Source organism: Acipenser ruthenus, chromosome 7 (assembly GCF_902713425.1).
Source record: "Acipenser ruthenus chromosome 7, fAciRut3.2 maternal haplotype, whole genome shotgun sequence".
NCBI classification, from domain to species: domain Eukaryota; kingdom Metazoa; phylum Chordata; class Actinopteri; order Acipenseriformes; family Acipenseridae; genus Acipenser; species Acipenser ruthenus.
The window spans coordinates 47,863,955-47,887,374 of NC_081195.1; the positions used below are offsets into that span (position 1 = coordinate 47,863,955).

The following is a 23,420-nucleotide window of genomic DNA, read 5'->3' on the forward strand; positions in this document are numbered from 1 at the left end:
CTCCAAAAGGGGCACTGTAAAAAAAACACATTTAAAAAATAAATTGGCTAGAAAATGTGTAAGGTAATAGTTATATGACAGTAGTTATGTTATAAGAGTGTAAAGGATGGCAATCATGTTTAATTATTATTATTATTATTTATTTCTTAGCAGACGCCCTTATTCAGGGTGACTTACAATTGTTACAAGATATCACATTATTTTTACATACAATTACCCATTTATACAGTTGGGTTTTTACTGGAGCAATTTTAGGTAAAGTACCTTGCTCAAGGGTACAGCAGCAGTGTCCCCTACCAGGGATTGAACCCACAACCCTCCGGTCAAGAGTCCAGAGCCCTAACCACTACTCCACACTGCTTAATTTACTCAATAGGCCAGCTTTAATAAATGTGTTACACTGAGCCCTGTTCAAATTGGACCCTATTACATACCAGTGATTTTGTGTAGTGGAATTCCCCATATAATCAACTTAACTCCATTACAGTGCAAAAATAATATAGCACTGTGACGGTTTAGCTGTCTGGAGAGAATGAACACACCCATTTATTTGCCTGCTTTGATTTTTAACGTGTGTTTTTAAAATGTAATTTGTGAATAAAATGTATGAAATACTAATGGGGAAATATATTATTAAATGTCTGGTAAATGTTTATTCACTTGGGAAGAGGTCAGAGGTCAAGTGGGTAAATAAAAGGAAGATAGTCGCTGGACGTAAGGGGGTCGTGGACCTTGAGTCCATATGTAGAAGCTGTAGCACGTTTGTGCTTTTGTTGTTTTTAAATATTGCAATCTACTATAACCTCGAACTGTGTTAGTTTTTAGCACGTTTGTACTGAATTACTGATTGTGACTGAATTACTACTGCTCTGCACACAACACTGCCATAGGAAGTGACTTGAACCCTGATTCTCTAAGTTTTGCGATAGTCTGCGGGACAACGCCGCTCGGCGCTGCGACAGGCACAAAGAGAGATAATCCCATTGACGCCAATCACCAATAGCCCGTATTCAAACACCCCTTCTAATAATGCCATTATCTATCAGATCAAGTACTGCCAATTTAAAGAAACAATTAAAATACAGTACTTTAATATTATTTTGGTATCTCTGACTGAACGAAGCTTAGTAATGGTGGCACCTATGCGTTTCTACACTTAAAACTCAGCTGAACTGCGAAAAATGACGGCTTGGCAGGAGCACGTTTGAGGACGCGTGTTCCAGCCGCCGTTTCCCGAGTCGGCGGGGGGGTTTGCGAGCGGTGAGCCAAGAATACAGATAATAATTGGGCATACAAAATTGGGGAGAAAACCGGGGTAAAAAATTGGCGACGACTAAATTAAAAAAAAAAAAATAATAACTCAGCTGAACAGGGCTGTAACTCAAGTGCCAGATACCTAGCTGACTTGGCTTATGATGTAAGCAGTTCGAGACTACATTAAATATTGACCAAATGTAGCTAATTACATTTCAGTTATAAAATTACATGATATGGCAATATATAACATGTACTTGTGTGGCAAACTTTTAATAAAAACATATGTATTTATTCACTGTTAATTCAGGTTATAGTTTGATTCTAACAAACACGTAGTAGCACTGTGATCAAAATAATTTAAACAACTAGTATTACTGAGATTTATTGTAATACACTGCCTAACGTCACCCCTTTTTCTGTAAATTTTATTGATTATACTATTTAGACATTAGGCATTTAAGAGGATTAATCTTCATCTAAGATGTTGATGTAAACTAATACAAAGCAAACCCAGCAGCATAATACAAGGGAACAGCATCTCTGATTGGATGATTTGTAAACATATCTAATAGTATACTTGACAGAGAATCGTAGAAAATACAAAGACAATACCTCCAAATGTGCTGTCTCATGATGCTGTTATCATGCATAAACCTAAAATGTTTCTTGACCTGATTATGGCAGCCGCTAGTTACCAACACATTTAGCATGCTGTGCTCATATATCCCTGCAAATAAGAATTCACTACCTCAAATAAAATATGAGGCTTAGAATCATATAACAAAACTATGTACTGAGTATGAAGCCAGTATCTCAGTGTTTATTATCTGGAAACCCATGAGGCATTTGACCACAATATGGCAGCCATAAGTGAAGGGTGGCATTAGATTTTGCGTTTCCGTAACACTTAAAATATGAACTCAGCATCTGAAATGGTTTGAGACAAACAGCTGAAGAAGTGGTGATGAAGGCTGCCTAATAAACCATCATTAATAACAAATACACCCTTATGACATGTTTCTCATCAGACACATAGTAACATTTTATAATATAGCCATTAGAGATCATATTTCAACACATTACAATATCATCATCAATTCCAAACAATGCAGACTACTTAGGTTACAGCTCTGTAGTCCTTGATGTGCCTCTCTTCCACTGATGACATCACAGTACCAAATTCCTGGAAAAACGATTTATTTCTTTTCGGTTTCAGGTCATAATTCTGTGAAATAATAAATCAACTCTCACTGGCATTTCCCAAAGAATAAATACACACAAATCCTGCAGAATAAGTCTTTGCAAACACACATTGCCAAAATTAAGATCAGTACAGGCTAGGACAGAAAGATGGAGTCGTCTGCAGTTATGCAAACCCTCCTTTCCCCCTTATCCATAATTGCCACTGTCAAGAAGAAGAGGAAACAAATAAGGCAATCTTTGCTATAACCACTGTTATTTTATATAATAGTGTTGTCTGGCTGTGTTGAGGATTTGAAGGATGATATATCATCATATGAAAAAAATACCAACACCCTTGTTCATCATGTTGGCACGTTTTGTTTTGGTTTTACTGTTTCCCGCTGCAGCAAGCTGGAATCAAGACAGTGCTTTTAAGAAGTGTATGATAGTGTACTGATGTTAATATCCTAGGTTGACAGGGTGTATCTACTTTTTATATTTCAAGAACTGTGACACATTAGTTAACTTAAGATGAGGCAGGCAATTTATTAGTTTGTTTCTAATGTTGTGGTGACATCATCTTCAAGTATCAATTATCTTCCTACCATATATAGGAATTTTCTTGTGTATTTCTAAAAAGCCAAAACCCACTAGAATCCAGTTCTACCTGACATTATTTACTCAATATACTGTAGATTCTGCCACTTCTAAGTAATATACATTTCTGCAACTGGAGGTTGTATACTATAAAACTGTATATATTTGATTATATACTGTAGTAAAAAGTAATGAAACAATGACAAACATAGAAAATATAAAAGTTATTGAAACTAACAATGAAATGAAAATATAAAATCAAGATATTAATATTCCAATGCTAATTTTTTATTAAAAAAAAAAAAAGTTTTGTTATATTAAATACACACACACATTCTGAGTACTTTAGATTAGAAATGGTTCCAACCAAAGAAAAAGAACATTTTAACATAACCCATCATACACTTACTTGAATGGTTTGCATGTATCCTACAGTGTTATGCTTTTTGCTCTGCCCCTTTTTCTAAAATATATGCTTTATTTTAGTTTTAGTTTATAAAAGAGCATTGACTATTAAATCTAACTTTACAAGTTGCATTCACAAAACCATCTCTGTTCACAGCACAAGAAAATGTAGCGTTCAAACTATAGTGTGTTTCATGGCCAATAAGCCTACTTTAAATTTATTAATGTCTTAGCAGACACCCATATCCAGGACGACTTACAATTGTTACAAAATATCACAGTACAAAGTATCACATTGTAAAGTATCACATTTCAGAATCTCACATACGAGCAGTTGTAAAGTACAAAAAAGATCAAATTCAAATAAGAGCAAAAAATAGAAAATACAGTAAATGATTACATGTAATAGCATGCTTATATGAGTAAAGTCCAGTATGAGCACATAGTAAGTACAATGAATGGATGAGAATGATTTCAAAAGAAGAGCAATTACCAAAAAAACATGTATACGGATACCTATAAGAGTAAAGTCAAATACAAGATACAGGAAGTGGTTATAATTAAGAGTCGTAGTAGGATACGGCAAGGTATGGAACAGGTTAGTGCAAGTACAAGCTGATGCAAGTACTGGTACAATTGGGTACAACTGTATTTTGAAATGAACCAATAGTGCTTAAGTTACAAAAACTTTAAATCGGGTCATTGAAAACAATAAATATCGATTTGCAGGCACAAATGCACACAGGAAATAAAATGAGTTAAAGACTAGGCTTTTAGTTTTTTAAAATATGTATATATTTTTTTTAAACTCAGACAGACTGCAGTAGCCACCCAACTGTTTTCTCAATGCAAGATGTATTGTAGGCATATACTGTATAGTGCTGTATAAAATCACATACACTGTGTGTGTGTGTGTGTGTATGTATATATATATATATATATATATTTTTTTTTTATCATGCCGTTATACTGGTGAAATGGAGACAGTTGGTGCTTAACACATACTGAATTATTTTGGCCCTGAATTTTAGCAATTTTTGTCATAGAAAAGACAAATTTCACATATTTTATAACGTTTTACCGTGGGCTACGGGTTTTTTTTTTTTAATCAATGATGTGGTTTTCGTCTCACAAATCCACTGCACTTTGTCTATAAACTGTACTGTAGTACGCAGAAGTACACATTTCTCCCATTTACTTGCTAGGTCACTCCATATCTCCAAACATCAGACAGATATACACCCTCGCTATAATGAACCTATTGGGGTCCAAGCCTTTTGTTTGTTATATCGAGGGGTTAGTTATAGCGAAAGGACAATCAAAATGAAGAATAAACTGTTGGAGTAAGTTAATGAGATGAGATTGTGAATACAAGTAGAATTACACGTACCTGTTAGTCTCATTTATGCAGTATTCTGCCTTTGCTTTATCCTGTTCGCTAAAGAATTAAAATGCAGTACAAGAAAGCACATATCCTGAACTGAAGCTGAACATTTATTCAAAATCAATCTGACACTAATCGTTTTTCAAAGGTCACCAAATCTTAATCCAACATGTAAGAATCCCAAACTGATCTTTTATTCCAAATCATCCCGACATGAAAAGTTAAAATCAGATCAAGTTTTTTTTATTTTTATCTTAAATCAAATTTTTGCTTTGCCGCATGGTTGCTTAACAAGCCAAAAAAGTGTTTTTTGACTACCTATATTCACGACAGAGATATGCCTGCGTTACTCCTTTTCTCAAACGATCAATACAGTTTCCAGCTTTGTTGCAACATAAAATTATTTTAGTTTCGGAGGCATAGATACATAGCGTGCATTTTTTTTAATAACACAAAAGAGTTGACTTCACTGCGGAGGTGTCATCCCGTGTGTACAGACAGTGATCTTTTTTGTTTTTTTATTTGGGGTCCAGGGGCCAGGTTCATTATAGCCGAAGGATCATTACAATGAAGGGTGTTATAGCGAGGGTGTACTGTATGTACAGAAATTGAGCCTAGGTCACAAAAAAGTACTTTCAGATTTTATAGGATGATTATATAAAAAAAGGAATGATATGAACTCCCAATCATTACAGCTCAAAGTGTTACATTAGTGTTATTGAGAAGCAAGATAAAACTATGAAAACTATTAGGTACATGTATAACTCTATGAAATCAGAAGACACTACTGTGCATGCCGAGTCTAAACTACCACTGTTTCCCTCGTTAAACCCTTACGAAAGTAAAACATTATAGACTTGTGGGCCCATGGGGAGATAAGGCTGTCTCTTCTGTTGCTAAGCAAAGTACTGCAATTTATCTCAAACCTTAGCTGAGCATAAGCAATAATCACTACTGCCTGAAATATAATGGAATGAAAGTACATGAGACCATTCATGGTACTTCATCAGCATGCAGGAGGCAAACAGAGTGACTGCAGCGATTGAATACAGACTCAAACTACTGGCTGTAATCTCTCTCTCATTCATTTGTCCATCCTTTACTTTGGCACAGCTTTATGATAAACACACTGACATCCTCTCACTCACCCATCAGTTCAATTCCACAAATACTGGATCTGAGCTTCTAACTCTTAACACCCAAACCCTGTGCTCCATCACCATTGCTTACTGTACAAGTCATTAAATAGCATTTCTCAAAAGTACATCCAACCCCCACTCTTCCTATACTTACAAATATTAATGTTAAAACAGACATTAATAGTAGTTTTTTTTCACAAAAGTGTTGATTTCTTAACTCCCAAAGAAAAGTGTAACTGTAATTTTTGGGTGTTCGCATGGTACTACCAAAAAAAAAAAAAAAAAATGAATACTAGTGGTTTTTAAAAATTCACCAATTCTTAATGTTGCTTTTATTGTGGGTATCACTTACTGTAAAGAATCCACAATCCTTATCCAAGTTCAAGTTTTTTTTTCTTTCTTTTTTTAAATTTGTGACAGTGTTTTATTTTCAGTATGCTATTACAAAGGGTAATTTCTTAATGATAGACAAATAAGTCCAATTTTGAGAGACTCCAGTTTACCAGGGTGTCTGCCAACAAACTGGTCAGTAACAAGCATTTGCTGCAGCCTTAAACAAACACTATTCAATAACAACAACATAGCAACAATCAAGTGTAGGAAATACAATAACTACCCATCATAGTCCATGAAGATTAGTAGCAGCTAAATTACTGAAATCAAAATGGAGCTTTTTACAACAAATCTTTGACTTCGTATTTTAGAGTTTTAAGTTAAAGTAAGTATTGTACAACTATGTACATTGGAACCAAAACTAGTTGAACTACTCTACCTTATGTTAAGCTGTTGTAATTTTGAACAGTGTAACACACATTGTCATTTTGATGTTGGACGCAGTAGGAGAGGAAAAAAAACACACACACCTAAAAAGGAAATCAAGGTTTTTGTGTTGTTTTTTTTGTTGTTTTTTTTTGCACACACGTAATTATGTATTGGTAAATATCTTCTTGTGAATTATATTCAGTAAATTATCCAAACTCTCTGACTGGTGACCATGGTTTACTTGTTCTGGGGTAGGGGAAAAAAAATAGAGCATTCATATTCTGTCAAATACTGACTGACTCAGCATAGATTGGCTGCAACAACCCTGGCTTTGGCTGCACTCGACGTTTTAAGTGTCATTTCTCTAAAGATTTCTGAAGTAACAGTGGTTGCTTGGTAACATAACAGTCATGTCAGAAACATTTTTTATACAAAAATTTCAAAATGGAGACTTCCTCTTACAATAAAGATGTCAAAAGGCAGACAAGAGAATACTGCCTGTGTGATAAGCATGTAAAAATATATGAATTATATTTATGATTTGAACCAGAAACTGACCTAAAATATAACATGACGAATACAAAGCAATATCAATTTTTTGAAAAACAAACAAACAAACAAACATCTTCTTCAATACACAGATATTCTACAAATAAAACACAACATATAACCGATGAAGGCACTACTATGTGATTGTTGACCACGTCTGGAGTTAAGTGTCCTGCACTGAAGGTGAGGGCACCAATTAAAGTCAAGGTCAACTACCACACGGTAGAGCCTAAATCAAGAGGGCACTATTGCTATTAAAAAACAATTCATTATATTCTTAAAAAAAAAAAAAAAAAATAATTCGGCAGGTACCCTTCTGCTGAGAAAAGTTTAAAAGAAATAGCCCCAAAAATGTTCATTAAGGATCACACAAATAATTTGATAAAAACAAATAGCTTAATTAAACAAATACCTTTTTTACTTGTTGGTGCTGCTGTTTATCTGGACAGAGCCAAATATCTGAACGGAACAATATTACTGAACTGTCAATGTCTCCGTTTGTTGTTATTTCTGACCGGCTGTGATTGGCTGGCTCGGCAGTTGCAGGTACAGGATTGGTTGCTTTCGACGGTGCAAAGTATTGATTCGCTGATTTTTGTAGATAATAAAATACATTCAGACCAATTTTGTCTTTGCAGTTATTGTATTTGCTGTCCAACAGCAAGTCAAAATGAAAAAGCTGGCACTTGTACGGATTGATTTACAATGTGATCTATTGTCTATTAATGCCCTCTATAGCTGGAAGCTGATTTGCTGACGATACTGAATAGTTTTCTAATTAAACATGATCTATTAAATGTAAATAAATAAAATAAAAAAAGATTTCGGTATGTATTTGTCATCCCAGCCTTTTTCCAAGATTTGACTGTTTACTTATAGTATCCACACTATTGCAGTCATGTCAGTTTTCAGCCCCTGGGGTACTTCAAACTTAATGCATAAAAAAATTCTACAGTTTCAACACATCTGTGAGGGGGAAGCAGATAAGGTTATCATCCCCTTGCCAAACCAATTCATATGAAGATAACATTTAAGTACGCACCGTAGCAAGGCAAATTAACCAATGAAAGTAAACTACGTCGACATCATTCAGTTGCTGTATTTCAAACCGTTATTTTTTATCATCATCAGAAGTGCATACTAATACTAAAGAAAAAAATAAATGAAGACAGGACACTAAAAATCCATAGTAGTTTTTTTTTTTAAAACAGCCACACAGCCAAAGACTGGAACTTTTACCTGCCGAGTCACCTGCTGAGCAGAGTGGGAAAAAAGGCCAAGATTAATAACAATGAACTCCTGTAGATTAAACTGTTAAAATACGTATGTTGTATTATGTTCCATGTATTGTTGCTATACTCTCTCATTATTTTAGTTGCTGTAAGGGTAGGTAGTTTGTGTTATTGTTTTTTGATACCGTATTCATAAAAATAACTGCATTTATCCTGCATGATGGCAGATTTGCCAAATGTGTGATTCTTAAAGATTTTTTTGCAGTTGAATCAGTATAAATAAGTAGCTTAGTGATTCTCTCAACTGTTAAAATTGTGTACTACAGATGTATCATTTATTTAGCAAACAGAGTGAACAGCAACACTCACCAGCGCGTGGGGCTGATCTGAGCTGACAGAGTGCACCAGGAGAAGCCCCCCTCCCCCTGTACTTCAGTAACAGTAGCACTTTTTTATTTCTAGTGCTTTGGGATGTTTAGCTATGTTTACAAGGACTTTTGGCACCCACAACGAGATGTTCTTTTTCTAGAATTTTGATGTTGATTCCCTAAATGTATGATCGTTTTCTTGGTTTTGGAAATGCACGGTCAAAAGCTTGGAATGCCTGGAGGGGGTAGGCCAGTGCCAAAGAAAGAGCCAATAAAGCTTGGTTTAAAAAAACAAAGAAAAAAAAAAGCTGACCAGGGAAAGGGCAGAGAGCTTCATCAGTGCTTCTCCAGGATTGTCCAAAGTGCATTGTTAGTAATTTCACAACTGACTTCTCTGAATAAACTCAAAACAGATTAATCTGTTTATAATATAAACATTTCTATATAAATTATAAATGAAATATACAAGTTGATATAAAGACTGTACCTCCAGACTGACTGTTAATCACTAAAATCTCAGCAATAAAGAAACTAGCTTACGGTCCTTAAGATCACAGCATCGAATCCTGCTGTTGAAAATTGTAATACAAAATACTTGTCTTACAATATTTATGTAGTTACAGCCTTTCTATTGATTTTAAGTGATGAATACATCTTTTACAAGACACAGTTTTTATGAAGATACAGTCTAGTGGTTCTGACATTTGCATTCCTGTGTAACTAAAAAACAAAGCACATATTACCTTAAATAAATGTAATTGAATAAGCAGTAGTGGTAGCATGTTGGCACAACTTTAGCACAGCACATTAAGGAATCCCTTTCGCTATGAGAGAATCTTCATTTAAACATTTTACAAACAGTTACATTTAACCACCCTTGGAGAATTGGAACATTTCTATATCATTCCAAAATCTTAGTCAGTGTAAATGCCTTTTTTAATGCAATGCACGTTTAATTATTGGTGTGTTCTTATGATGCATGCTATATGAAACATTTGCATAGCCCCTCCTTAATGACCATAAAATGACACCCTTGTCAAAATATAAAAAGGATCAATGGTCAAGGGATATTTTGTTTTCAGGAACAATAGTATGCTACCTTTATTTTTATTGTAGATGTAGCCACTGACACCTTTGGTGTGAAGCCAACTTGAGGACGTCAAAATACGCCGAACGCTGACACTTTGAACACTACTCTTTTGGTTTGAAATGACCTGAACTGTGAGGCTGGACTGGAGTCCCATGAAGACAAAATACTAACGAGCAGTAAAAGAACACATATTGTCCTACCTTAAAATGAAACCTATTTAAATTTCTGGGCTACAAAATAAATAGTAAAATTAACTGTTGTATTATAAGGCGTACAAAGCTTCTGCGATCTTCCATAACGTTACCTAATGTAAATAAGACCAATACACAAGTCATAATGAAAATACTCTAAAGAATTCAATGCTGTGTGTAATGAATCGTCATTGGTATTCATTGCACATGAGGCAAGTTGATGTAAACCCAACCAATGTTTTTTTTTTTTTCAGAAAGAAAGAGGAAACACACTTATCTGTTACCAATAGTAACCAACAAGGATCACAGCAGGATTCCAGTAATTTGCCAACCATTCTGCTGTCAATACTATCCCTTCCCATTCCACAAAGTGGTCATTATACACTAACATGCCTTAAGGTGTTCCGAATGGTTCATTACTAAGTTATCTGTGCAGTACATCAGTTATACATTTCATGTTGGATAGCAAAACAGTTAACAAATAAAAGGCATACAAACAGCTGTCTCAGCGCCATGTTTTCACTGAACCTGAAGGTACTGTACCAGTACTTAAACTGCCTATGTTTTCAATGGCAACCACTGCAACTGTGTTTACCTCTGGGTTTGTACACCCTATCCCCCCCCCCCCCCCCCCCCCCACCTAGACAGCAAAATAAATTTCACTGCTCAAGTTTTTTCACCACTTAGGTTTATCCAAGTGGAACAACAACATAAGCCCTTAAGTCACAAACATTCCCAAAGGATTAGGATTGTTGCCAGTATAAGTATACAGTACTACATTACACGTACACATTGAAAGGAAAGCCAGATCATAGCATCATGTTTTTCAAGTGTAAATCACATGTAATGCCAACAATATTATTTAAGTGTGTGCCAATATTAATTTCAGGTTTTTTATAACCAAGATGTTACAAACAATTTAACACCACAAGTGACAACAGAGTAGGATAGTGCTTAGAAGACAAACCCAAGGGCAAATTATTATATTAATTGAAGTGTTCCCTCTTAAAACTGCTCAGCATTTAAATTGAATGTAGGCAATTTGAACTGTCTCTCAGAAGTATATTTATTTTAATTATGCTGGGTGTGAACATTGCCTTTAGGCATACGGTGTATATAAGCAATGGTTTATCATTTATTCAGCAAGCAAAGCAGATTAGAAACTTTATTTATAAATGTAAATTATTCAATATTAGGTGTTGCCTTTTTATTATTCAAGTCTTTGCTTATCACTAATCATTCTCGTGTACACAAGACGAAATATTGTTCCTGTGTAATATGGCAAATGACTATAGAAATGCAAAATATTAATGAGAACTTTGAAAGAATGGCTATTTTGCATTTCAAAACCTAACCTGTAAAGAAACATTTATTATGCAATAAAATGTAAAATATGCTATACTTTTTCCTTCAATGTGTAAATAAGCACTATCAAATGAAAAACATTGGGTTATAGGTCGGCTCTATCCAAACATTGGAAAAAAAATGTTTATGAATGAAACTGTGGCAGCAGGTGGTGTGTATTATTCTCCCCAGATAACCAACATTATTGTAAACCCATGTCCAATATTCTTATTTGTACTGCTGACAAAGCCAGTGACACAGACTGCAATAACTGACCATGCCTTTTTTTTGTTTTATTCCACTCAATGTTTCTAGTTGCCTTTTTTGCTATTATTATATGAATGCAAATCAACCAGGTTCATGAAATGATGTAAACTAATAAGATACTAAATTGAAATATGAGTAGTGCCCATTACCCCTAATCCTGTTATAGCTGGTTTCACAAGCTCTGATCAGCATTTATCTTAGACTTTCCAAACTGCCAGATCTATAAAACTATTAAAATTGCTATTGACAAAACTATCAAGACTGGTTCATATTCGCCAACATGATTAGCAAATTATGAGTGTCTTCTCCGACGGTATTTCAACATACATGTCAATAAAGCATACATAACAGGCATATTCAGTTCCTTCTAAATGAATTCCCATTATCTTTCATTTCTGTATCTTTAGAATTGCGATGATCTTTGTTATAAAGCTCTGGGTATTTTTCTACGGCAAGTATTATTTTTTCCTCTGTCATTTTAGTTACTGCTTCACCCTGATGGACCACATGCCTTGAAGCACATCTCTGATTGCTCAATTCCCTAGTCGTAATGTTTTCGCACTGCTGCACGTTTTTGTGTGTTGCGTCGTATCTGGTGTGTAGCAGCCTTTATGGTAGGTTTTTTTTTTTTTTTTTTTTTTTTTTTAAATGTGCTTGCGGCAAGTGGCGATTACCACAAAGACAGTCCTGCCCCATCACAAACTGATATTTCACTACATCTGGTTGTTTATGTTGCTTCATACAGTATGATTCAATAAAACTAAACCAACAGATACTGCAACAGACCAGGGGGTATCCTATGACATTTACAGCTATATCTGTGGTGCAATCTGATTGGGACTGGTTCCCGAAGTGACTAGTTCTCCGGCTGGTTGACATTGAAGTATGAAATTTGTCAGGTCCATCACGTCACATCCAGGATCTGCACCAGTCTCCCTCTGTGCATTTAGTTGCCTTGCCCTATTCCAGACACCTACCATATGGAACATAGCCGTCTACAGTAACATTTCAATATAATCTATTTCGGTGTTATTGGAAACAGTGTTTTTTAAAGGAAAGAAAAAGGAGACACATAGATAGTTCAGTTGATAAAGCTTGCAAAAAACATCCTAAAAGGAGTGCTAACCAAGGCTAATCCAGTTTCCTACATTCTTTTAGAAATAGCAGCATTGGGTTATATTTTCAGTTTTTTTATTCCGTTTTTCAAAGGAGAAAAGTTCTTGATAGACCTTGAATTATATTAGTTACTTAAACTAGAGCAAAAAACTAGAGCTTTCTTAGACATATAATCATTTCTTTGTGTTCTATCATTTCAAAAATCTTTATGGTATGAAAAATAATGAAACACTGGAACAAATTAAGTTTCATAGATGTATTATACCACACCTCTATAGCCAACTTGCCATATTTGTATGTTTATCTGTCTGTGGTGGTAGAACATTATTAGTATGTCAGGCACAATGGAATTAATATGAATAATGAGATTAGAAAATAGATATTGGTTAGTTTAAGATTATTTTATCTTACTGTATGACAAGTTGGCCTCATTCTTCTATTACTTAAAGTATGAAATTATTAAGGGCATGCAATTTATTCAAGGTTGAGGGAATGGGAGAATATGACATCCCCTGCCTTAAGATATTCATTACATGCCAATTTAGTTTTTCTATTTTATTCTCTTTCAATTTAATGAAAAAAAAGTAACAAAAAAAAAAAAAAAAAATGATGCGTCTGAGCCAGTGACAATGTATTGGCTTTGTTGAGTTCGGGAATACAGTTACTAGTTCCCAGCATAAAATGAATATTGTCCAGAGCTATCAGCATGTTTTACCCTGGATATAATGGGTTATACCAACTTCAATTTTAATAACATTCCAAAAACTGAAAACAAAACTGGAAGCTGAGTGATGTCCTAATTTCACGCTAAAAATTCATCACTTTAGCTTTATAGGACGAAACACGAGTCATGGTAATTGTGGTATAACTGGCTGTGGCAAAGTGGTTTGCAGGAGTGATTATTTATAATCCAAAGTCACTTGACAACTGTAAATAATACTGAATTGTAGTACACAACGATGTGTACTACACAGTACAACCCCAGGGGTTCAGTCCCGAAATAATAAACACACACAAAACACAACATGGTCACAAGTCCAAAGTGAGTGCCTTTAGCGACAGCTCCTGGTACATGTTTAGCCATCTAACAATAACAAAACAAGCAATAATTAGACACAACAAAAACAAACAAACACTCACAGTATAATTCATGGTCCTTTGGGTACGTCCGTAACCATAACAAAAGCAACAGAACGCTTGGCCACGCCCCCTTGGTTAACGAGTGCAATCTCTTTCTCCAATCTGCGATCACCACATCGCTTCCCTTTCCAGATGGCCAACTTCCAACTTTCCTTGGAATTAATTGTCAGACTTTCCAGTCCAAGGTACGCTGTTCCTTTTCCACAGCGCCCTCACAGGTCAGGAGGGAGATTTATAACCAAGGTTCATTTTCTCTCTGTCACACTGGCCTATTCCTAGAATGTGACATCATGTAAAAATCTAGGACTGCTCCTTAATGGACTAATATCCTGGTCCCCATAAACACAGGCTATGGTCCTATGGCTGTTATGGAATGTCCCCAGTCTCTGGTATTCCCATTATTTTGCATTCACAGAATCATGCGCTTGGAATAATGTATTAAATTTGTGTACTTTCATTAATTATGGAAATTCATTGTTTTTTTTTATTTTGTTGACATGTCTAGTTGTTACTGCCAGGGTGTATGCATTTTATTGTATCCAGAATAACTAACTTCTAAAAAATAATAAGTATATTTTAAAAAAATAACAACCAATTACAATCAATACAATGTATGTACAGTACATTGTAATAGAATTGTTTTAAAACTAAACATAAGCATTACAGAGCACATAGTGTATAAATCGTAAACTCATCTTCTCCCGCCTCCCCCTCAAATTTTTTGTCACATTTGATATTTAATTTTCTATTTGGCATTCAAAGGCAGTTCAAATGTGCTTCTGGATCAATAATACACAGGGAAATAAATATTCATAAAAATAGCAAACACTTCACAATGCAAATTAATTAAGCTAAAAGTTGAAAACTGGTAATAAAAAAAAAAAAAGGTGAACAGCAGCACAAAAACACATTACCAAATGTGTATTGTCTGCAGGTTTTCTATAGAGTATGCTTCTACTAAAAGCAGTTTAATCAGGTACAGGCAACCGCATAAGAAATTACGGTTTTCAAATATAAAAGTTTCTTATGCAATTCTTAAAGTTAAAATTATCCTTTTTGCATTTTTCAAACAGTTTTATCACGGAGTTCAAACTAGAAAATGATGTGATGACAGTGATATCCTAGAGAAATTAAATACACCTTCAGGATTTCTGTACTACTCTGGTATGACTGCTCTTGTGATACAGTAGGAGTTATAATTTCTTTCAGCCTTTGTTTCATGCCTAGAAGTGGGCGTGCGCAGGAGCATTAATCTTAACATAGATTCGAAAATGGATTGAAGATTTCATTTAACCTGATAGGTCAATATCTGGTCCCTAATCTTGATGAAAGAAAGAAAATCTCTGTTCTAGTACATACTCTTTGAATGTTGTCTGCCAATGTAGACCAAGTCTGCTTCCTTGCTGTCCTACACGTTCAATCAATCTATTCAAATTTAGTTTAGCAAATAAGGTCAAATTAATAAATAAAAACGAGAATATAGTGTTTGCTGTCAGCCGCAACACAGTAAGCACAACAGCAATAGCAACCAGTCTCCGGTTTGAATAACAAATTATAGAAATCAAACAACCGGATTCAGACTGATTACTTACAGCAACTTTATTTTAGCATATCAATAACAGACAATATGCTCTCTTCTCTAACAAAGCCAGGAGACTGAATAAACTTTATTAACAAGTTACTGAACAAACAGCATGATTAGCATGAACACATGTAGACCACTACATATTTTTAATTACTGAAATTAATGGTAACTTAAATACTGTAACTTACACAAATACACAAACGCAAATCCTAATTAAAAGTTACTTTTTTTTCTTTTTTTTTTTAATGAGGTATTAGGCTATTGGAAATACCCACAATGCTAGGATTCTGAAGTCTGAAGGCTACCAGAACACAGAGCAAACCGCATTACTCATGGAATATTGAGGAAAACATTTGTATTCATTTGCAACAAAAATTAGGTGTTGCATAAAATCAAGAAAAAAAACAAATACAGAAAATCATTAAATATCCTTTTTCCCCCCATAGTAACAAAACCCTCAAAAGAGGGCTTTAAAATCGGGTAAGGCCCTTCTCGTTATGGTAAATGTCCAAACCGTTTAACTTAAAAGACATGGAATGCTATACATTCATTCCAAGTATTTAAGGGTTTGATTTACCCAACAACCTTGTGCACATGTATACAGATTGTGGTGATGAATTGTGAAGAAATATTTTAAATGGTAATACCATTAATGGCTTAGAGGTTATGGAAATGTAATAACCTAGACTGTAAAATTCTGATATGTTTTGCTACTCTGCATTATACAAATGGTTTGTGACAGCTATTGTGAATACAGTACATTGGTGCATTACTAAACTGAAAATATTCAGTGCTACATAAGGTACATATTTACAAATACAATGGCTGAACAAGAACAAGGTAGTAATTGGAGTCCGGAATTAGTTAAGGAATTGTTAACTTTACAGGCTGACAAGGTGAATTAACAAATATAAGGACGGTGCGTGATGCTGTAATTTATGGGCGAAATGCCGACATGCGTGAGCGTGGATACAACCATTGCCATGGAAACGATCTGTTGACTGACAGGTCTGAAAGTTTTACTCACATGATCCCTTTGGCTGTGAGATTGGGCCAAATTTGAATGACCCATGTACAGTATACACAACTGGAAAAGTAAAGTTTATAGACCTGACCTGGCTCCTAATATATGTTAAGATGGCAAGGAGTTCTTAAATACACAATAACTAGCACACTATGGCTACGTACACACACAGGTTAAATGCGGTTGTGAGTTCACCGTTTGCTCTTAATACAGTTTGTATACACACACAGTTCAGTTACAAAGGGCAGCGACAACCGCAGTAGTTAGTCCTGTTCGGAACAAGTATCAAGTGAGGTTATTAATTCAGTTCGGTTAGTTAAGGCGCACTAACTGTGTGTGTGTATTACAACCGCACTAACACAGCAGCAGTGTGGAGTAGTGGTTAGGGCTCTGGACTCTTGACCGGAGGGTTGTGGGTTCAATCCCCAGTGGGGGACACTGCTGTTGTACCTTTGAGCAAGGTACTTTACCTAGATTGCTCCAGTAAAAACCCAACTGTATAAATGGGTAATTGTATGTAAAAATAATGTGATATCTTGTAACAATTGTAAGTCGCCCTGGATAAGGGTGTCAGCTAAGAAATAAATAATAATAACACAACCACAGTTGGTGCTCAGTGGATTTCTGCGCAACTAATGATGTCATTGTTTATCAGACATTTCCAAGTGAAACATGGCTAAAACATTTATTATTTATATATATATATATATATATATATATATATATATTTTAGGTGTCTGATGAGCCAAGTTGATTTTGTAATCTTGATGAATAGTAAATTCATAATGGTAAATAGTGCATACATATAATATACTTTTTTTTTTTTAATAAAAGTATAGTTGTATATTATGTTGTAAGAAAAAAAAAAGTATTTTTGGTTTTGCAACTTAAATAAAACAGTATGGGACAATTTTATCCCCAAACGCCACAGTGCGACCGCAACTCATTTTTCTACCTATGCCGAACGTCTCATCTATGTGTTTTGGCACTCCAGGAAATGTCTCATTGACAAAGACGCATATAAGACTCCTTAGACATGCGTACATTTTCAATCCAGTCACTTGGAAACCACTCAAGTCGTTCCCCCAAGCCTTCTGGACAGAAGATCGCCCAAATGTTTTGATCTACCGTCATGGTACTGCACATCACCACTGTATTTAGTAGTGCAGTACCATGACGGTGGTTTTGCAGAAAAGAGCATAGCTGTGATTGACGAGCTCTCGATCGCTTACGTACAGTACTTCCTTCCAAAAGCATAAACAGAAACACAGCCTCCATGTTCTCACACAACAGGGACTGCACTCACTTCAGTAATGAAAGGTGTGTGTGTACAACACACAACTCCAGCGACTGCCGTTTGTAAATACGGTTGTCGAGCCAACTGCAGTGTGTGTGTACGTAGCCTACGTAAGTATGGATACACCTGTCCTGAAATAATACAATCATTCAATTCAGCTTTGTCACAGTTCCATCTGAGGGGGTTTATTATAGCTGCTTCAATCATTTCTTCATGAGTAAATTCACACCAATATTCTCTTCAGTTACCAAAATGAATTACACATGTACCCAAGTTTAAGTTAGTGTTTTTGGCAGACTGCAGCTTTTTTGTGACTAATAAAAAGTCTGACAATGTGTTTTTTCAATTAACCAACAATATGTGCTTGCCCCATTAAAACAAAAAGGCTGGAGCAACTGTAAAGTTAGAAAGAGTGGCATGTATTGTATTATACCCTCCCCCCCCCCCCCCTTTTCAGAACTGACTTGTCATCGCAAGAGTAATCTAGAGCTGCTGCTACATTTAACTTGTATAGGGGTGCTGTGTTAATAATGAGTGTGTTAAAATTAATGATCTTATTCATAATTACTGTTAGAGCCGCTGCTGCATTGTTACTGTATGTACGGGTGCTTTGTTAAATTTAGTTTCTCAGTTAGTTTATTAATGTTAGTTTGTCAGTTAGTTTTATTATAGTTTATTAACATAGCTTGCCTACTGTTGATGCACGTGGATCATGACAAGCAATAAATACATTTGTATTTATTGATTCATATTGTGACTGGCCTTGGCATTTTGTGCCCAATGGAGAACACTTCGCCAGAGACAACTGTAGTAGGATGTAGGGTGACCTACAGTATATTCACACTGAAGTATATTGAAATTGTTTACAGTATATAATACTGCCAATATGAAGTCTGCATCAAGGTCTCAAATGCTTTCTGAGATATGGGGGCAGCAGTGTGCAGTAGTGGTTAGGGCTCTGGACTCTTGACCGGAGGGTCATGGGTTCAATCCCCAGTGGGGGACACTGCTGTTGTACCCTTGAGCAAGGTACTTTACCTAGATTGCTCCAGTAAAAACCCAACTGTATAAATGGGTAATTGTATGTAAAAATAATGTGATATCTGTATAATGTGAAATAATGTATAATGTGATATCTTGTAACAATTGTAAGTCGCCCTGGATAAGGGCGTCTGCTAAGAAATAAATAATAATAATAATAATAATAATAATAATAATATTAATACGGGTTGCTTAAAGTACGGCCACAGAGCTGGTGGCGGCGGCACATTCACTAAACATAACATTTACTATCTGAATTATCAGTTGTGATTATTTCCAGAAATATCTGTGTAACGTATAATCTTCACCCAATAATTTCCATTAGTTACTAAATCTATATATTGATAAACTATGGCTGTTTACAGGAAACAATCCACTTGACCCCATCATAGCACAGAAGCGATTTGTTAATGTGCTACGCTAAAATTGTGCCAGTAGGCTTCTGCCACTGCTAACTCCTCACTCAGCAAAGTATAATACGAACTTCATGTTAAAACAAAATAGGCCATATTTTCAAAGCTTTCCCTCCATTCTTTTTCCTATTTTTTTTTAAAGGAGAAAAATCCATCTTAATGTTACAAAATGAGAAACAAACACCTTGAGAGTAGAGAACTTTAATTATATATTTCTTATCTGTTTGGTTCTAATTAACAGGCATTTTACATCTTCCAGAAAATAGGACTTAAAGACTGGAGTAAACTCTTTGAAAATATGGCCCAATGTGTCTAGTAAAAGATGTTTTTTTTTTTAACTCAAAATCAATTCAGTGTTTAAAAGGAAGGCTATAACTACTATCATTATTATTATAAGAAGTACTTTTGAATTAAACTACTTTCCATCAGTGGGATTCAATATTATGATCTTGGACCTAAAGCAAAGGTTTTGTTGATTTGAGATACAAGTATAATCTGGCTTACTGCTTTTATTTAACAATATCACACTTGCCAACATTTGGAAACTGTTCAGCGGGGGGGGGGGGGGGGGGGGGTGGTAGTCATACGCATCATACACATGGGAGGAGTCACACAAAAAACACTCATTATCATATAAAAGACGTAACCCCCCCCCCCAACTCAACACGACACAACCAGTAAAAAGACATAATGAAGTGTTCTTACTTTTGTATAAGTTAGTGATCAGCAGATTGTCAGCCGCACGAAGAGCACAGCGTGTGGTTTTCACTAACTCTACTGTGCAAAATAATTTTAAAAAAAATTCTATGGGCAAATATTGGGACTTTGTTCCTATGCATCCGACCATATAGGAACTGTCATGCATGCAATATGAGCAATATAGATTTTAAGGTTCAAGTCACTTTCACTAGAAAAATACTAAATGATAGAACCACGTAAATAAGATTCTGACAATGGACTGTGGAACATGTTTGTTTAAGTCATCTTAGCCTAATTGTTTTTAGTTAGCAATTATGTGAAATCTTCAACAAGTGAGGGCTGGGCACAAGTTAGATAAAAACACTTTTCAGGTACATTAAAAGTAAGCTCACTTGCATGTCTCTACTAAAGAACATTAAAGTACTTCAAATTAATATTGTTATGTCACTTAAGCCGTAAGCACTTTGAGTAAAAAGAAAAGTCTAAATCCTTCTTACATGATCTACATGTTCTTCTAAAGAGGCTTTGAATCTGTTCAGCGATGTAAAGCTCTCTAGTTAAACATATATACACTAGTAAGGAGATCATCATTAGCTACACACCAAAAAGGCTTGCCATTTTAAGGAATATTTGTATTAGGGTTATAATACAAGCACAACAATTCTGTTTTTTTTTCACATTTCTACTCATTTTAATGTAATAACACATCTCTCATCACTGTAGCATGTCCAAATGACTTGGTTTAATTATTACACTAGAAAGCAGACAATTCTAGTAGTATTTAATAGTACTGGTTTAAACTTTAATTCTGTCACCTATGTTGAGGTCACCTAGGTTCAATTCCACCAGATGTGGATTGGGTTAACTGCTGAAGAACAGCTCAATTCCAGCTCTACTCTGACAACAGTGGTGGATGCGGTTCCCATCACAAAGAAAGACAACCTCCAGCCTTGCAGGATCCAGGAATTCACAGAATTCCCATGTCAGATAATGAACAGAAATAAACTTGCAAAAAAACATCCTGACAGTTCAACAGCACTTTTTTTTTTTTTTTTTTAACTGAAATGTGTAGACAAAAATCTGCTTTTGCCCATCACTTTACATATCATCAGATTGTTCATTGTTTCCAGAATTTCAGGCAATGACAAAAATAAATGAAAACAAACATACTCATCCAACTCATTTCCATATTATCAATAGGAATCAAACCAATTCACTGCTGCTTGAATAGCTTCATCCTAACTGCCCCCAAAACATTTGGTCTTTTCAGTCCTTTCACAAAAAAGTTTTTTTTTTATGTAACTAAAACCCTGTAAGATTAGTTATTCCAATGGTTGCTGTTTAAAAACTGAAATATATGTCTGTCTACCTCCTTAAAAATAGATAAATTAATGTTAGTGCTTGAATTAAAAAAAATAAAAAATTCTAGAAGGATTAACAAACCTAATTGCAATTGTAAATAATGTATGACTTGTGAGTCTGCAAAACCTAATTACATGTAGGCTAAAGTTATACTTGCTGGATATAAAAATATGTACAAATTGCATTATACAAGTATAAACACACACACACACACATTTCTGTCAACATTTTGTTAAGAATTTATTATGAAATGAAACTTGTGGCATATGGATTATCAATAAGACAGTTATTAAAGCTAATGTTAATCTCCACTAAAGATGTGTACTACATCCTTAAAGATTAATACAATCTAAAATTAACTGACAGATCCTTCTGCAGTAAATCATCATTGCAGGTTGATGGTCATGTGGATGCACCCAACTCATTAACTGTGTTTTCTATTTTGACAGATCATTCTCAGAAAACTAATTCCGTATGAGCGTTTGTAAACAGTTTTATTTTTGTTAATATTCAGTTTATATTATTGCTTAACCCTACCCATTGAAATACAAAAATGCTTAGTGATTTTTAGTACTCTAACAAAGTTGTGAAATCCCACTAAATCTTTCTGTCAAATATCAGACAAGCATGGGGCTGCAATTACATATCACAATGCCTCTTTCTTGCTTCACAGCTCAGCCTTCCTTTTCAACACTGAAAGACAGAATGGACTGGGGAAAGGATTAGCCAAGGAATGACCTGCATTTTCACACAAAGGCCCAAGTGTGGAAAAATGGCACCCCACAACACCCATTCTTCGTAGACACCAAAACATAGAAATAAAAATGGCCTTTTAAAAAACTTCCCACATCCATGAACAAGTGTTGATTGTGCTCTATCCTGCTCAGGCTGCCAGTACAGCACTGCCTAACATAATTAATTTGAACTTCCATACAGAATCAAAAGTATTTTTCTTTTTATTTTTATATATATATATATATATATATATATATATATATATATATATATATAATCCCTAACCCTAACCCATTATATATATATATATATATATATATATATATATATATATATATATATATATATATATATATATATATATATAATGCATAGTTTGCTTTTGGAATGTCTCCATGTCTTTCAAATATTTATTTGAACATGCAAAAACATGACAAATTAAAACTGACAAAACAACTATAAAATATTTCAATTATTTCAGCTCTTACATCAAAACAACCAATATATATATATATATATATATATATATATATATATATATATATATATATATATATATATATATATATATTAAAGCTAGTCATATGATCTTTCATGCTATGACTTTTTTAAATATGGCCCAACAAGTTCATTTTCAAATCAAGGCCTACCAACTGCAGTATGATTATCAAACTATTGTCAATCTGTTTTTCTTTTTTTGTTTGTTTTCTTGTAATAATTTAAAATTCGGCATGCATTTAAAGGCTACAGTGAAGTCAAACGTAGTTTAATGTCAATTTTGTATTTGATTTTTCAAGCAAACGGTCAGCGAAATGCAATACATAACTAATCTCATTAGAAAAGCGAAACCATTAAATATTATTGCAATCCCCATCACCACATCAATCGTGCAGAACAAGGCAGAGGTTTGTGTATTGATATGCATAACATTTTTTATAAAGTGTCCCAAATTATTTTAAGGTATAAAATTACAAGATTAATAAAAAGCAACCGTATTGTAGTACCTTTCGCTCTTGTACTTATTACATATGCGAGTACTACTGTCTATTTTGTTTCTTTATTATGGTCAGATCATGTTCAGTGTAATTTCAACACACACATTTTAGACGTTTGTTCTTTCATTTTCACAAACACTATGTGACCTGCAATTAAACTCATATTGATATATATCCCGGCAATTTGGGTGATGCTGCTGCTCTGTTTAGGATAGCTTATCTGATAATTTCCTTTAGATCAGTGTG

The 23,420-nt window shown here is 34.6% G+C and overlaps 1 protein-coding gene across 6 annotated transcripts in view; it reads right to left on the reverse strand.

Moving 5' to 3' along the window:
- Positions 1–23,420, reverse strand: part of tafa5a (TAFA chemokine like family member 5a) — a 115,956-nt gene that overhangs the window by 62,691 nt on the left and 29,845 nt on the right. The gene's annotated exons all lie outside the window — the stretch shown is intronic.